At 43.6% G+C, this 17051-nt stretch overlaps 1 protein-coding gene across 2 annotated transcripts in view; it reads right to left on the bottom strand.

Annotated features, from left to right (window-relative positions):
• Positions 1 to 1975: 1975 nt before the first annotated feature.
• ADGRF4 (adhesion G protein-coupled receptor F4) overlaps positions 1976 to 17051 on the bottom strand; it is a 41805-nt gene continuing 26729 nt past the window's right edge. Inside the window, exon 9 of one of the 2 annotated variants that reach the window (XM_060188730.1) lies at positions 1976 to 2069. The gene's annotated coding sequence lies outside the window, so the exon portion shown is untranslated. Of the gene's footprint in view, positions 2070 to 12991; positions 13534 to 17051 lie in introns of those variants that run through there. The other variant, XM_060188729.1, reaches the window with a different exon arrangement.

Below are 17051 nucleotides of genomic sequence, written 5' to 3'. Positions count from 1 at the left end.
AACCACTGCGTTCTCACCCAACTCTGAGGTGCCCGTGCGAATAAAGATTTTGTGTTCCCTCTTTGCTCTGGATCTCCTCTCTCTCTTCTCCGCAGCGCAGCCCGACAGATCCATACTCCCTTCTCACAAGCGATTATTAAGGCAAATGAGAGATAGGAAAGAAAAAGGAGAAATATAAGCATAGACACTTGTAGGCCCCCTGGAGTAAGAGAAAGGACCTGAGTCCTCCTACTTTTAAAGTGGGTTAGCCTTGGTTCCAGGAGCACATGCACATTTGCATTCATCTGCACCTCATGGCCTGAGCCTGGCAGAAGGGGAAGAGAGCAGAAGCACAGGATGCAGACAGCTTGGCTGCTGGCCTCTCTTGCAGGTTACCTGCAGGGTAAAGGGAGGGGCTGCTTGCTAATGTCCTTCCAGAATCCCCCAGGAGTCTTTACCTAAATATCCCCCCCTAACAAATGCAATTCTAATAAAAATGTAATGAGGAGGGGGTTGCACCATGGCACACTTGCTTAAGTGCACGTTACCATGTGGAAGGGCCTGGGTTCAAGCCCTCAGTCGCCGCTTAGAGGGGGGAAAGTTTCACTAGCAGTGAAGCAAGCACTTTGGGGATCTCTTTCTATCTCCCCCTCCTCTCTCAACTTCTCTGTCCTATCAAATAAATAAATAATTGGGAGGAAGGGAGGTGACTGCCAGGAGCAGTGGATTCTTTGTGCAGGCACGGAGCGCCAGCAATTACCTGGTGGCAAAAAAAATAAAATAAAATAAATAAGAAAGAATTCTGGTAGGTTGATTTAGCAAGATACACTATAATTAGCCCATTATAGTGCAGAATGAATATTAATAGCACAGCAAAGTCACACAGTCCCATAGTCCCTTTCTGGGTGACTTATTTGAACCTTGTTTTCCATGTCTATACAATGGAGATATCTGCCTCACATGAATCCTATGAAGGAAAAATCGGCTAAGTTAGAGAATATCATTGGGGGGGAGGGGGCGGGCAGTGGCACACCAGGTTAAGTGCACTTAGTAGGAAGTGGAAGGACCAGAGCAAGGATCCCGGCTCGAGCCCCCGGCTCCCCACCTGCAGGGGGGTCGCTTCACAAGTGGTAAAGCAGGTCTGCAGGTGTCTTTTTGTCTACCTCTTTCTCCCCTCTCAGTTTCTGTCTGTGCTATAAAAAAAAAAAAAAAAAACTGAAATGTGGCCGCCAGGAGCAATGGATTCATAGTCCTGGCACGGAGCCTCAGGGATAATCCTGGAAGCAAAAAAAAAAAAAAAAAAAAAAAAAGATTATCATTTGCATTTGTCATCTGCTACTAGCCCTTTCTTTTTAACTATCTTCCCTTCAGTATACTACAAGCTTCCCTTCAGTATACTACAAGCTTTTTAAATATAAGGACTGAGAGTTTGCTTGTGCTTAGTGAAACTGGGACTGTGGTACATGGGGCCTTATGCATGTGTTATTTTACTGCTCCAGGCCACTTTTTCTTTATTAAGATAGAGAGACAGAAAAAGGAGGAGGCGCCACAGTAATGAAGCTCTCTCTCTGTTGCCTTAGCACATCCCATGTGGTGCTGGGGTTCAAACTTGAGTCATGCATGTGGGGATGCAGGTACCCTCTCCAGGAAGCCTTATCTCCAGCATCAGAGTCCTGGTTTTGTGTACAACTTTACGTCCAGAGTAAATAACAAATAAAAATTACACCTACTCATGGACTTATAAATATTGAAATGGGAAATAGATGACAAGTCAATCAAATACTGGGCAAGAAAGAATTTTTTTTTCTTTATTGGGCAATTAATGTTTTATATTTGACAGTAAATACAATAGTTTGTACATGCATAACATTTCCCAGTTTTCCACATAACAATACAACCCCCACTAGGTCCTCTGTCATCCATCTTGGACCTGTATTCTCCCCCACCCCCACTCCCACCCCAGAGTCTTTTACTTTGGTGCAATACACCAATTCCAGTTAGGGTTCTGCTTGTGTTTTCTCTTCTGATCTTGTTTTCCAACTTCTGCCTGAGAGTGAGAGCATCCCATAGTCATCCAAGAATTTCTATAGCTACAAAAGAAATCCTAGGAAAGGGTCAGAACATGGCATGGGGCATCTGGGAGGAGACACTAGCTCAGGTCAGAGAGAATCTGAGAATGAATCCTAGAAGCAAGAAGCATAGGGGCTGGGCGGTAACTCACCCAGGTGAGCACACTTAGTACTAAGTGCAAGGACCTGGCCAGGCGTCAGGTTCGAGCCCCCGGCTCCCCATGTGCCGGGGGAGGACGCTTCACAAGCAGTGAAGCAGGTGTCTTATCTTTCTCTCTCCCTCTCTATCTCCCCCTTCTCTCTCAATTTCTTGCTATCCTAGCCAATAAAATGGGGGGGGGGATGACTACCAGGAGCAGTGGATTCATAGTACCCACAGTACTTGTGCTGAGTCCCAGTGATAAGCCTGGGGGCAAAAGAAGAAGAGGAGGAGGAGAAGGAGGAGGAGAAAGGGACCTACCGAATCAAGGTGGAGTACCAGGTTTGTGGACTGAAAATCAAGGAAGTTTCATCAGCAGGAGATAGGAACTTTATTATCATTGACATTATATGAGGAAAAGGTTGGTTCCCAGAAAAAAAACAACATTCAAGTTACTACAATTGGTATGTGTGGTTACAAAAGAAAGAAAAGAATGAAAAAGAAGAAAAATGTGGGGGATGAGTAAATAGGTCACTTGAATGGTGGGCCACTTTACCTTGTGCTCTCCCCAGGTTCAAACCAGGCCCCTACCCCACTGACGGAAGCTGTGGTGCCTTGCTTTCTGTCACTCTCTGTCTGCCTCCCTACCTTCTGTATCAACAGAAGAAGGAAAGAACGAAGAAAAAAGGGGAAAAAAGAAAGAGAGAGGTAGAGAAAAGAAGGAAGGGAGGAAGGAGAATTCTAACTAGATAATGAATCCATTAGTTTATGCCAAATGTGATCTGGAATTAATTAGTTTCTACCAGCAAGACCTCTTATATCTTTCTTCCCCTCTCCCTGTTCCCTCCATTTTTCTTTTTCTTTTTCTTTTTTTTTTTTTTGAGCCAATTTCTTGTGTATGTGTGTTTTTACCATTCCCACGTCCTCAACTTTTGCATTCAGAGACAGAGACAGAGCTGCCTCAGTACAGCTTGCCCTGGTGACCCGGCACTCCTAGCCGGCGCTAGGATGTGAGCCTGGGCTGCACATGAAGTGAGGTCTGGAGGCTGTCAGCTGAGCTGTTTCTCTGGTCCTCAGATCAGACTTCTGTATCACAGCTAGGAGGCAGGGGCCACACCACAGGCTTGCTACACAAAGAGTGTGGCTTACATGTACTTCCACCCACAAGAGTAGCTTATGTGAGCAACCTAAAGTTGGTCACTTAAATCATTGCTCTCAGTTCTAAAGAAGCATTTGCTCCTTGAACCAACTGATGGTTCAGTAATAGGCTGTGAGCCTTGCAAATGTGAGACTCTGTGACTGATCCATAGCACCGTATAAATTAGGTAATCTCTTTCTCTCGTTAAAAAATAAATGAATACGGGAGTCAGGTGGTAGAGCAACGGGTTAAGTGCACGTGGCGCAAAGCACAAGGACTGGCGTAAGGATCCCGGTTCGAGCCCCCGGCTCCCCACCTGCAGGGGAGTCGCTTCACAGGCGGTGAAGCAGGTCTGCAGGTGTCTATCTTTCTCTCCCCTTCTCTGTCTTCCCCTCCTCTCTCCATTTCTCTCTGTCCTATCCAACAATGACAACTTCAACAACAACAACTACAACAATAAAACAACAAGGACAACAAAGGGGAAAATAAATAAATGTTTAAAAAAATAAATAAATACATCTAAAAGAAAGAGAGGATGGAAGGGGAAATGAAGGAAGGAGAGAGAAATAAAGACAGGAAGAAGGAAAGAAAGGAAGGAAGGAAGGAAGGAAGGAAGGAAGGAAGGAAGGAAGGAAGGAAAGAAGGGAGGGAGGGAGGGAGGAGGAAGGAAGGAAGGAAGGAAGGAAGGAAGGAAGGAAGGAAGGAAGAGAGAAGCGGTTTTTAGGTCTTGGTGCAGGATGGTGGAGAAGGACCTAGACCCACAGGGCTGGGGCGGGGGGAAGAGCAGAAAACTGAGAGATTTTACACATGCACCAACAACTGTATTTACTGCTTATTGTAAAACCCCCCCCAACAAAAAAAATAAGGGAAGGAAGGAAAGAGGAGGAAAAAAAAAAAAAAGAAATACTTTTATTTACATTTATTTTAAAGTAGACATCAAAAGTCAAGATTAAGGCTGGGAAACAGCATAATGGTTATGAAAAAAAAAAAAAAAGCTTTCATGCCTGAGACTCCAAGGGCCCAGCTTCCATCCCCAGCACCGCTAGAAGCCAGACTTGGTAGTCCAGGTTAGAGAAGGAAGGAGCCAAGTGAAGCACGTAGCCTTAGGTTAGACCAAAAGACGCATTTCTAGCTCTTAGGGACCTGGTTTAATCCAGTTCACCAACACTAGCTTCTCCATAGGACTAGCACTTCACACCGAAATGTTCACATGAAAAGCAGAGACATGACTGGGGCCCCCTCTGCTGCTCGTTGCTAGTCTCCAACAACAGGAGAAAGAAAGGAAGTCAGAATTGCAGCCAGACTCCTTTCGTCTCTGTCCACAGGGACAGATGAAGCGACAGATGGACCAGAAGGTTCCAACTTCCCCTGGGCCACATAAGAGGAGCCCCCTGGTTCTTTTGGAAGGTATCACAGTCTTTAAAGTCTGAGTTTTCCACCCCTGTTTTGTTCTTTTTTGTAATAACCACAAAAATCAGAAACTGCTTGCCTGCTCTTCAGAAGAAGAATCACATCTCAAAGCATCACCATCTTCTGGGGCAACACTCAAAATTGGGTCTGTGTTTCTTTTTGTATGTGGCAGCCTGCAAGGCCAGTGATTCCTGTTAATCTAGTCTCTAACAATGGCTGAGTTACTTGAAATATTTGAATCCCAGATTATTTTAACTGCTGTGTGACTTCATTATATATTTTTTTTAAGTGACACAACCTGTCATCAAATGTCAGATGGTTTCATCGAAATTCCCTCAGTCTTCCATGGAGAACACTCAAACTGTCAATTATTTCAACTTATTCTGAGAAAAGAATAACATGTGTGCGTGAACAACAATAGTATGCAGTGAAAGGAACCCATGGAATACTACTCCGTCATTTAAAAAAGATGATAGATAGTTCATCCTTGAGGTCAAAATGGATGGAGCTAGAGAGACGACCCGAACTGCCCCTGCGGCTCCAGACAGACTATGACCCACATAGTCAACGACTGCCACCTCTCCAGATTCAAAGGAGGTCTCGAAACTTGACATCAGGCTCAACCTGACGCTGTTGACTGGCTACGGAAGAAGGGCAAACGCTAGAAGAAGAAATAGTAGGTGAAGTAAATAAAGAAATGCTCATATGTTGACTCTAAAGAATTGACATATATGAATTTGCAGGAAGGAAGGGAGGGAGGGAAAGGAAGGAAGGAAGGAAGGAAGGAAGGAAGGAAGGAAGGAAGGAAGGAAGGAAGGAAGGAAGAATTTCAGGGAGTCTGGCTAACGCAGTGCAGCGGGTTAAGCGCACATGGTGCAAAGCGCAAGGACTGGCTGAAGGATCCTGGTTTGAGCCCCCAGCTCCCCACCTGCAGGGGAGTCGCTTCACAGGCGGTAAAGCAGGTCTGCAGGTGTCTGTCTCTCCTCCTCTCTGCCTTCCCCTCCCCTATTTCTCTCTGTCCCAGCCAACAACACAACAACAATAATAATAACCAAAACAGTGATAAAACAACAAGGGCAACAAAAGGGAAAAAATAGCCTCCAGGAGCAGTGGTTTCATGGTGCAGGTCCCAAGCCCCAGCAATAAGCCTGGAGGCAAAAATAAATAAATAAATAACTTTTAAAAAAGTAGTATCCTATGAATGGTGTCTTTTATTATGTACCCTGGAAAACAATCTCTGAGACAGCAATTGATTTGCATGAAGTTCATTGTGGAACATTCCTGGGAATACCGGCAAGGGACTGGCATACACAGGAGACAGAGGAGGATCTGGACTACTCCACAGTCACAGAAGCTGATTCCTCAGCAAGACCCAGAAGTAGACTGGTCTTTCAGAAACACTTCACATGTAAACCAAGGTCTGGGCTTTTATCGGTGACGTCAGTCAGTCCTTAGATGCAAGCCACCTCTGGCATGAACTGGTAAAGACAGCTTCATTCAATTCTTGGAGAATTATTCTAATAGCAGATTTTGGTCAAGAACCAGCCAGCAGCCAGCAACACCCCTAATAGCTGTTCAGGGTTATCGCTGGGCCTTGATGCCTGCACTACAAATTCACTGTTCCTGTGGTCTTTTTAAGCACAGACATCAAAGTGAGGACAATCCCAGGTTTAAGCCCCTGGTCCATGCCTTCAGGGGAAAGCTTCATGAGTGGTGAAGCAGAGTTGCAGGTGTCTCTCTGTCTCTCTCTGTCTCTGTCTGTGCCCCTCCTTGATTCTGGTAATAAGTAAAAAGGTGGGATGCATTGGATCAACCTCGTGGTGCATCCCGTGAGTACCCATTTATTGGGGAAACTGACGATCCTTCCTAGCCGACTGAATCCACATGGATCCCAGTCACTTTCAAAGCCAGCAACAAGCAGACATCAGGCTCAACCTGACGCTGTTGACTGGCTACGGAAGAAGGGCAAAAGCTAGAAGAAGAAGTAAAAAGATTTAAAGAAAAAGAAATTTTGACATCTTATTATTAGAACATTATTAGGCTATCATTTGTACTCTGTACATTTACAGTGAGGGATGCATGTCTTTGAACATTTGTCTAAACCTACAGAATGAACCTTATGTGAACCAATGATTAAGGAGACTATGATGTCTCAATGTAGATCCATCAATAAATAATGGGGATCTGGGTGAGGGTGATGGCCATGTATATCAGAAGTTTTTGTGCTTTTCACTTAATCTCACTGTAATTAAATTCTTCTCAAAAGCTAAAGCAAGTTTAAACAATCTCTGGGCAGTTGGATTAGATTGCAGGAGCTGTCCTAACAAGCTGTATCAACAAAGCGATAGAACTCTATTTGCTCCTATTCTAGAAACTACAAGTCCCAAAGGTATTGAGAAGTTGGTTTCTCCTGAAGCCTCTCTACTTGGTTTCCTGATGGCCGTTGTCTCTTTGTATCTTTACATTATCTTTTCTTTGTTCTTGTCTGTTCCCTTATGACCTTGTATACTAGGACTCCAGTCACGTTGGATTAGGGAGCAACCTTTTTACTTCATTTTCATTTAATCTTCTTTAAAGACCATATTTCCAAACATAATCATACTTCAAATGACTAGGGATTAGGACCTCAACATATAAATTATCAAGAGATACAATTTAGCCTGTAGCAACATATGGAAAAATTCACACTTTCCTTGTCATTTTCTAGATAAGCCAAATAGCTGGATACACAGTTCTCACTACCCATTTCAGTGGCCTATCTCCTTAATTATACTGTACGTGCAGGACATCTCTCCCCTTAAAATACTTTATATACTTCTCTTAGTTTTAATATATGTGAGGTTCTTAACAATAATCTTCCTTGAACTTTGCTTGGGGTGTGGAATTCAGTAATTAAAGTCATTTGAGAAAGAACTTATTTTCTCCACTATTATTCTGAAATTATTACTATTATTCAACCTGGAAATTCTTTGCTCTCTTTAACCAGGTTCCAGATTTTTATTTCTAAAGCAATTTCCTTTCTTGAAACCTTATTCCCTTTTCAATCTATATGATAACTAAATTGAGTTGTTAGAAGGATTTTTTTTGCCCCCCCCCCTTTCTGTTTTGCTTTTGATAGGACAGAGAGAAACTGAGAGGGGAGGGGGAAGTAGAGAGGGGAAAATATGGACACCTGCAGACCTGCTTCACTGCTTCTGAAGCCTACCTACCTCCTTGCAGCCAGAGGCAGAGGCTCAAACCTTGGTCCTTGTGTGTGGTCCACCACCACTCAGCTTCCACTGGAAGGATATTTAAAGTCCCCTTCTCATTCTTGCTTTTGATGCCAGTGAAGAACCTAATATATAAACTTGATGCTGTATCTCTTGTCCACACATCCACCCCTGCTTGCTGCACACAGAATGAAGATGGAAAGAAAAAGCAGTGTACTTAGACCCTCATTCACAGACAAAAACAGTAGACGGGAGAACCAGCCTTTCTCTGTTGTCTACCGTGTCTCCGACACTGGGGGAGCTGCTTTCTAGACTTCATCTTTACTTTCTGCAACAGTTCCATGATGTTTCATACTCCTATTTGATTGAAAAGCAAAGTAATATACTCCAGGAGACAAAAATGATTGAATAACAGCTTGCAGGAATATAAGATTGCAGAGGAATCATCACCCATCAGACCACGCCCATCACCAAAGTTCCTTCCCTGTTTAATGAGTGTCAGCAGCCTTTGTTCTGTCAACTAAGTTCTTTCCTTTGCTGGCTCATCGCCCTGCATTGAGGACATTTGGAGTGAGCCTGCCCCCAGAGGAAGTTACCAGGGAAGGGACAGTGTGTGAGGTCCATTCTTAGCTCTTGCCTCTGAGCGGCAGGCACTACTCCTTGAGACTGAGTATTTCCTAGATTCTGGGTCTGCTTGGATACCAACTCCCCCACTCCTGGAGCTTTCTGATGAGCTGAGTTGAGAAATCCAACACAAAGTAAAAGCCACACCTTCTGTTTGCTGTACTAGCTCTCAGCCACACCTTTTCAAGGAATGAATAGCATTTAGGAAGGTGGCGAAAGATGACAAAGTACTACTCAGGAACAATACCCAGGTGAAACAATGGCCTTCTTCAAAGGACCACTGTGGAAACACTACCATTGAGACCTTGAATTAAACTCAAAAATGAGAATGATCAAAAGGAGGAGGAAATTTTCTAGGAGGAAAAACAAAATCTCAAAATTGAATTGCCCAGCACAAACATAACTTCTTTCGAAGACACTGCAGTCAGAGCTGAGATATCTAAGACCTCCATGGGCAGTGATGTCCTAACAAATACAGAGCCTCCATTTCTCCTTTCCCTTCTGCATTTCTTTGACTTCCTGGTATTCGTTTTGTAGTTAATTTTTTTTTTTACAAGACAACAAGCAGAACAGTAAGTAACATTTTATTATTTCGACTGTAAATTTTCAGATCTTGGTGACAAGATCTCAATCTTGGTGGCAAGATCTCAATCTTCAGCTATCAGGCATTTTTTTTCTTTTGTTTTTATTATCTTTATCATCCTCTCTGGCATTATGCTATTCCACTGCAGAATACTGTGCCCCAGGATGGTTCCGTAGCCCCCATGTCCACTTGGTCGATTCCAAATTATATTCCTCCATGAGGATCATTTCTGGAACCATCCGTTCCACCCCGGTTCCATGGCTGCCAGTTCTTAGCAACATCGCCCCGCCAGATATTCGTCGGGATGCAGCATCATCTAAGTTCATTTCCCACGTCTACGCTCGACCGGACCTGCCAATATACGCGGATATCTTCGCCCACCCTGTCCAACGCTTGGCGTCTCGTCGCCCAATCTGGTCCCCTATGCCTACACTGAACTTCTCTGTTCCAGTCTCTTGGAAACAGAGCTGGCAGTCAGCTGAGGTAAAGAACAAACACCTCATCACAGACCCCTGCAAGCGTCAACCCGGCTTTGACCTAGCACGTTATGATCGGGCCCTCCTCCATCGCTATCGAACAGGCCATGGCCGGTGCGCCGCTATGTTCCATCGCTGGGGAGCCAGAGACGACCCGAACTGCCCCTGCGGCTCCAGACAGACTATGACCCACATAGTCAACGACTGCCACCTCTCCAGATTCAAAGGAGGTCTCGAAACTTGACATCAGGCTCAACCTGACGCTGTTGACTGGCTACGGAAGAAGGGCAAACACTAGAAGAAGAAAAATTATCTTTATTGGAGACAGCCAGAAATCAAGACAGTAAGGGGAGATAGAGAGGGAGAGAGAAAGAGAGACACCTGCAGCCCTGTTTCCCCACTCACAAAGCTTGACCCCCTACAGGCGAGCACGGGGGTGGGGGGGGAGACTTGAACCTAGGTCCTTGAACACTGTATTGTGTGTGCTCAACCAACTGTGTCACCACCCTGGCCCTGGGCATTTTTTTTCTATGTATGACCAACATGACTCTCATTCAAATTAAACTTTTTAAAAATCCTTTCTATGTTCTTCCACTAGCAATTTTTTTTTCTGAGAGTTATTTCCTGGGTGCTAGGCAGTGGACACACTCAGTTGAGCATACAGATTATAGTTTATCATGCACAGGGTCCCAGGTTCAAGTCCTTACTCCTCACCTACAGGGGAGACACTTCCAGATCAGTGAAGCAGGCCTGCAGGTGTCTGTCTCAGTCTCCCTTCTCTATCTCCCCCCCTCCTCAATTTCTATCAATAGAAATTGTTCCATCAAATAAAACAGAAAGGAAGATATGACCATCAGGAGTATGGGTTCGTAGTGCTGGCACTGAGCCCCAGTAATAACCCTGGTGGCAATTTTTTTTTAAAAAAAAAGGTTATCTGGGAGTCGGGCTGTAGCGCAGCGGGTTAAGCGCAGGTGGCGCAAAGCACAAGGACCGGCATAAGGATCCTGGTTCGAGCCCCCGGCTCCCCACCTGCAGGGTAGTCGCTTCCCAGGCGGTGAAGCAGGTCTGCAGGTGTCTGTCTTTCTCTCCTCCTCTCTGTCTTCCCCTCCTCTCTCCGTTTCTCTCTGTCCTATCCAACAACGACGACAACAACAATAATAACTACAACAATAAGACAACAAGGGCAACAAAAGGGAATAAATAAAATAAAATATTTTTTTTAAAAATTTTAAAAAATAATTTTAAAAAAGTTATCTATCTATTTTCACAAAAGGGAAAGGTCTATCAGGGTGCTGCTAGCATCTGGCAGTGTTCGAGATTGGACCTGGGCCCTCTGAGGCGGCCTGCAAGTCTGATGTGTTACTGCTACAGATCTAGCCAGCCCCGCCGGTGCCTTCTTGATTCACATTTCCCTTTCCAATGCATTATTATTATTGTTATTGTTATTATTATTATTACCTTTATTTATTGGTTGGATAGACACCATCAGAAATGGAGGAGGAGGGGGAGACAGAGAGACCCCTGCAGTCCCGCTTCACCGTTCTCAAAGCTTTCCCCTGCAGGTGGGGACCGGGGGCTTGAACCTGGGTCCTCAAGCACTGTAACACGTGCGCTCATCCAGGTGCACCACCACCTGGCCCTTTTCCAATGCTCTCTTTCTAATAAATTAGCAGATACTCACACAACAAAATAAGCAACGACTGCATGTTCAAATCCTTTCTGACCACGAGATCCAGTGCAGAGTTCACCATCTCCAAGACGCAATCTCTAAGCACACCGATTTCTCAATTCTTTTTAAATTTATTCATTCATCTATTTATCTATTTATTTGCTTGTCACCAGGGTCGTTGCTGGGGATCAGTGGAGCTCGACTAATCCACTGAACCCAGCAGCCATCTTCTCTTCTCTTTTCTTTCCTTCTCTTTCTTACCTTTTCTTTTCTCCTGTCTAAGTTTTATTCAGTAGGACAAAGGAAAATTGGGAGGGACGAGGGAGATAGAAAGAAGGAGAGAAAGACAGACACCTGCACACCTGCTTTGCCACTCTGAGGCTTCTACCCTGCAGGTGGGGAGCGAGGGCTTGAACCTTATGATCCAGCAATCACCACTCTTAGGCCTTTATCCAATGAACACTCAAACACTAGTTAAAAGGGACACATGCACCCCTATGTTCACAGCTGCATTATTCACAGCAGCCAAAGAATGGAAGTAGCCTAAATGCCCATCATCAGATGACTGGGTACAGAAGTTATGAGATATATATGACATGATATGCTACTTTGCAAACAACAACAACAAAAAGACAACATTATGTCCTTTGGAACAAGATGGAATGAACTGGAGGTGATTAAACTTAGCAAAATAAATAAAGAGGTAAAAGGCAACTGCCAAATGATTTCACTCATAGGTGGAGTTTAGAGATCTGATTTATGTATGAACTTGCCAAAAAATAATAATAATAATCCAAACGTAACGGAAGCAAGCAAGCTATAAGACTTATGAGAATCACGTTGGTTATTTTTGGGAGGTGAGAGGGTGTGGACACAGCACTTTGGTGGTTGGTGTGGTCATCTTATAATCGTGTAACAAACTATTCATAACACATTAAAAAATTGAAAAATAATAAGATGAATAAATAAAGCCAAAAGTGTGATAGAAATTGCACTCACTTTCTCTAAGAGACGGCAATGTTGTTTGCCAAATATTTCCAAGTTCTTACTTAAGAGAATTGCTTTTGTAAACCTCCTTGTGGGTCACGTCAATGTGTTGAAGTGAACTGATTAAGAGTGTTGTTATCAGGAATGGTATGATTCCAGAGCCTGAGAATAAGCCACTCAACAGTACACACATACGTACCTTATACACATGAGAACCTGGATTTTGAGGTTTAGTATTGTATGGGAGCACCATGGAGCACAATGGGAAGAAGGCAATTTCTCTCTCTCTCTCACTCTCTATCTCCATCTATCTCTCTATCTCTAAACTATGAGCAGTGGGAAAGTGAGCCTGAGAGGTTATTCAAATAGAGAGAGAAAAAAAAGAAGATTTTCTACTGGCATGTTCTACTGGGTTCAGGAGACATCCATCTTGAATGCATTCATACACAAACAAGTATATTGTGAAAGGTAAATATTTACATTATGATTTCTAAAACAAGAATCATATGGATATATAATAGTTTAAATATGTACACACATATATAGACAAAATAATAAAACCTAAAAGAATATATTCTTGTTTTACAAATGAGGAAGCTAAGGTCCTAGGAACTAAATAATTTCACTCAAGGGCTAAAATATATTAAGACAATAAACACAGAAACAGGTTTGTTTTTTTTCAATCTTTCTCTGTCCTTCATGTTTAAGAACCGTATCACAACTCAGTCGACTCTAAAGCAGATTCCTGACTTCCCTAGACATCATACCTCCCACCATTACCCAAGCCCCTCACCAGGAACTAAGTCTAATTCCTGCACCTTCAGTGTCCAGGACCCACCAGCGTGATAATGGAGGCATGTGCAGAAGACTACAGAGCAGGCTTAAGCATGAAAGCAGACCAAAATCCAGAGGACTTCAAATGTCCCGGGCTCTTCAGAGAGGACATGAAATGGCGTGTCGTTAGAATCATTATCTTGTTAATGTTACCTAAGAAACCAGACTTTCACAGGTCATGAGCAGGACAGAGGACCAGTGGATCTGCCTCCCTAAGGCCCACTTCCCAAACATTAGCTTAGTTTCTCATCCGTCATTTTCACATTGGAAGTTCAGGTGGTCCGAAGAGAAAGACTTCCAAGGAAGCGTGAACCCTTTCTTTCTCAGGACTCTTTCCAATCTGTTTTCCACTCTTCTCCTCCTGGACTTCAGTCCTCAATCCAGAACATACAACGTCCATAAAAAAGTGGAGCAACCTAAACAAAATGGTTGAAACACTCATTAACAGAAAGAATATCATCTGTTGGTATTTTACTAGTAACTTCATCTGAGCACGACATTCTCCTATGAGCTTGTTTGTTATTTATTTATGTTCCACCAGGATTATCACTGAAGGTGGGTGCCTACATAATGAATCTACTACTCTTTCTTGAAGACCTTTTTCTTTTTTCTTTTGATAGGATAGAGAACAAAAATGAGAAGAAAAGGGAGAGGGAGGGAGGGAGGGAGAGAGAGAGGTCAGCACTGCTTTCCTTCATGGCTCATAAACTTCCCCTGTGTAGGGGACCAGGGGCTTGAGCCCAGGTTTTTGCATATGATGAGGTGTGCACCCCACTGAGAGCGCCACCTCTGAATCCCTCAATGAACTTTTACTCAACTGAATTTGAAACCATGTAGGAAGTATATGCGACGGTTCATGTCTTTATTACAGATGAAGGCCTGTGATCACAGAGAGACTGAGCAATTTCTTCAAAGTCACACAAAGGAAAGCCATTCCCCAACTTCCTGTTTCTGCAAGCTTGTTTCTCTGTACCCTTTCCTTAGCCGTAAACTCAGTTCTCAGAGCCTCTCCCCCTTCTTGCACTGTTTAAACTTGGTCTTCACAATGCCTCCCCTCTAAATCTGCAGCTTCATACAGAACACCGATTTGTTTTTCTCTAGATATTGTCCAATCAGTCTCGTTTCTCACTACAGAATGAAGAGATAATCACATATGCGGCAGAGAGTTTGGAATGAACACTGTCTGAACACCAGAGGGCGCTCGGGAACTGTGAATGCCCTTCGGCTCCCTTCTCCCCTAAAAGGGTAAGCCCGATAAAAACTTTATTTGTATTAATTACATTTATTATTTTACCAAGTAGGTATAGAACAAAGTATTCTCCTATTTGGATCTTATGTTTCTAGAGTCTCTTCAATAAAAATACCTTATTTCCTATTGATTTGGAACATTTGTGACATTTTATCATCAGGGAAATTTTATTTTAGTATCAACTTGTCATATTCCAATACAGATTCAAACTGCTTTAAAATTTTTTAATGTTTTTTTATATTTATTTATTTATTTATTTCCTTTTGTTGCCCTTGTTGTTTTATTGTTTTTGTAGTTACTGTTGTTGATATTGATGCCATTGTTGTTAGATAGGACAGAGAGAAATGGAGAGAGGAGGGGAAGACAGAGAGGGGGAGAGAAAGACAGACACCTGCAGACCTGCAAATCGGAATCCTTAAGCCGGTCCTTGTGCTTTGCGCCACGTGCACTTAACCCGCTGCGCTACCACCTGACACCCTGCTTTTAAAATTTTAACTTGGATGTTGCCAGCAAAGGTGTGTGTATGTTGAATACATATATGAAATCTAAAGTAACTTCCAATCTTGAAGGTAGCATAGTGGATAAGGAATTGGACTCTCAAGCATGAGATTCTGAGTTTAATCCCTAGCATCTCATGTGCCGGAATGGTGCTCTGACTCTTTCTTCTCTTCCTCTCCCTCTCGGTCTCTCTCTCTCTACAGCTATTAAATAAATATAAAAACATAAAGTTTTTAAAAAAGGGTACTTTCCCTCAATTTTAGTGTATACCTCAAGCAAACAGTTTTCACACTCTCCCGATCTTTCCTGATTCTGGGATTCCCTAACAAACCAGTCGAATCGTTGTCTCTAAGAACAATCCGACTCGAGTTTACCAGGATGTGTGGAACTTTCGCCTACACTCTGGGGCCTCAAATTTCTGCAAGTCGAATTCTGACCTCCCATTCCAACAATAATGTTGCCTGCCTCCTGCAACCCTGTCAGTCTATGTTTGTTTATTTTTTCTTGGGTTAAGAAATAGCTCCTTAAGGGACTGGGTGGTGATGCACCTGGTTAAGCACACATATTAAAGTGCTCAAGGACCCGGGTTCAAGCCCCCAGTCCCCACCTGCAGGGGAAAAGCTTTGCTAGTGGTGAAGCAGGGCTGCAGGTATCTCTCTGTATCTCTCCTCTATCTCCCCCTTCCTTCTCAATTTCTGGCTGTCTCTATCCAATAAATAAAGACAATCAAAGAAAACACTGCCTTATCCCTCTGCTTTAGCCCTACACTGCACTTACCAACCATCCCGGATCCCTGAACTGCAACTCTAGCCAAGAGTTCTGATCTGATCTCCACTGAAAGGCTGCGTGGTGTTTCAGCATTCTGGTTTTTGTTTATTATTTTTAAGTTTTTATTTATAAAATGGAAACACTGACAAAACCATAGGATAAGAAGGGTACAACTACACAATTCCCACCACCAGAACTCCGTATCCCATCCCCTCCCCTGAGAGCTTTCCTATTCTTTATCCCTCTGGGAGTATGGACCCAGGGTCATTGTGGGATGCAGAAGGTGGAAGGTCTGGCTTCTGTAGTTGCTTCCCCACTGAACATGGGCGTTGACAGGTGGATCCATACTCCCAGTCTGTCTCTCTCTTTCCACAGTGAGGCAGAGCTCTGGAGAAGTGGAGCTCCAGGACACACTGGTGGGGTTGTCTGCCCAGGGAAGTCAGGTTGGCATCATGGTAGCATCTGGAACCTGGTGGCTGATAAAGAGTTAAGATATAAAACAGAACAAAATGTTGACTAATCATGAGCCTAAAGGCTGGAAGACTGAAGATGAAGAGTTGGGGGGTCTCGGTTTTGCAAAAAGCTAGTAGGTCTATTTTAGGTCTATTCCAAGAGGCCCATAACCCAACCAGTTTTTGCCTGCACCTGACAGCTAAAAAGCAGGTGATCTAAGCTATATTGTCTGTGGAGAGCATTCTGGTTTTGTGTGGAGCATCACGTAGCGCAGACACTCTTCACCTGTCTTCTAAAGCTTGTTGGGGCCCAACATGCTCTGCCAGGATCCCTCTGCGGTTTCTGATTCCTGTGTGTCCAGGTGCTACGCGTATGGAGCTCAGTCACTGAGAAAGTTCCATACAGGCACAAGGTCACCTACGGAGCACATGCTACAAGAATGTAGTCGCTATGGGTTCAAAACCAAAATGTGAAAGGAGAAGGGTTTTACTATTATATTTCTTTGGGGAGCTTCGCTTCCTCTTACCAGTGCTGTAATCTATGTACACATTCCAATTTGATTAACTAATATTGTCCCTGATCTTGATTTGTACAAATTGTCTCCAACTTTTAAAAAATATTTATTTATTCATTCCCTTTTGTGGCTCTTGTTTTATTGTTGTAGTTATTATTGTTATTGATGTCATCGTTGTTGGACAGGACAGAGAGAAATGGAGAGAGGAGGGGAAGACAGAGAGGGGGAGAGAAAGACAGACACCTGCAGACCTGCTGCACCGCCTGTGAAGCGACGCCCCTGCAGGTGGGGAGCTGGGGGCTCGAACCGGGATCCTTACGCTGGTCCTTGTGCTTAACGTCTCCAACTGTTACTACGCCCATCCAGGCATACCCAACTAGCGGAGTATTTGTTTCATTATGATGATCACAATCATTATTATTATCTTCCCCTATTTGTCAAAGTCAGAAGAT

Source organism: Erinaceus europaeus, chromosome 4, assembly GCF_950295315.1.
Source record: "Erinaceus europaeus chromosome 4, mEriEur2.1, whole genome shotgun sequence".
Taxonomy (NCBI): Eukaryota; Metazoa; Chordata; class Mammalia; order Eulipotyphla; family Erinaceidae; genus Erinaceus; species Erinaceus europaeus.
The sequence above is the reverse complement of the archived record's forward strand: the minus strand, read 5'-3'. Positions and strand labels throughout refer to the sequence as shown.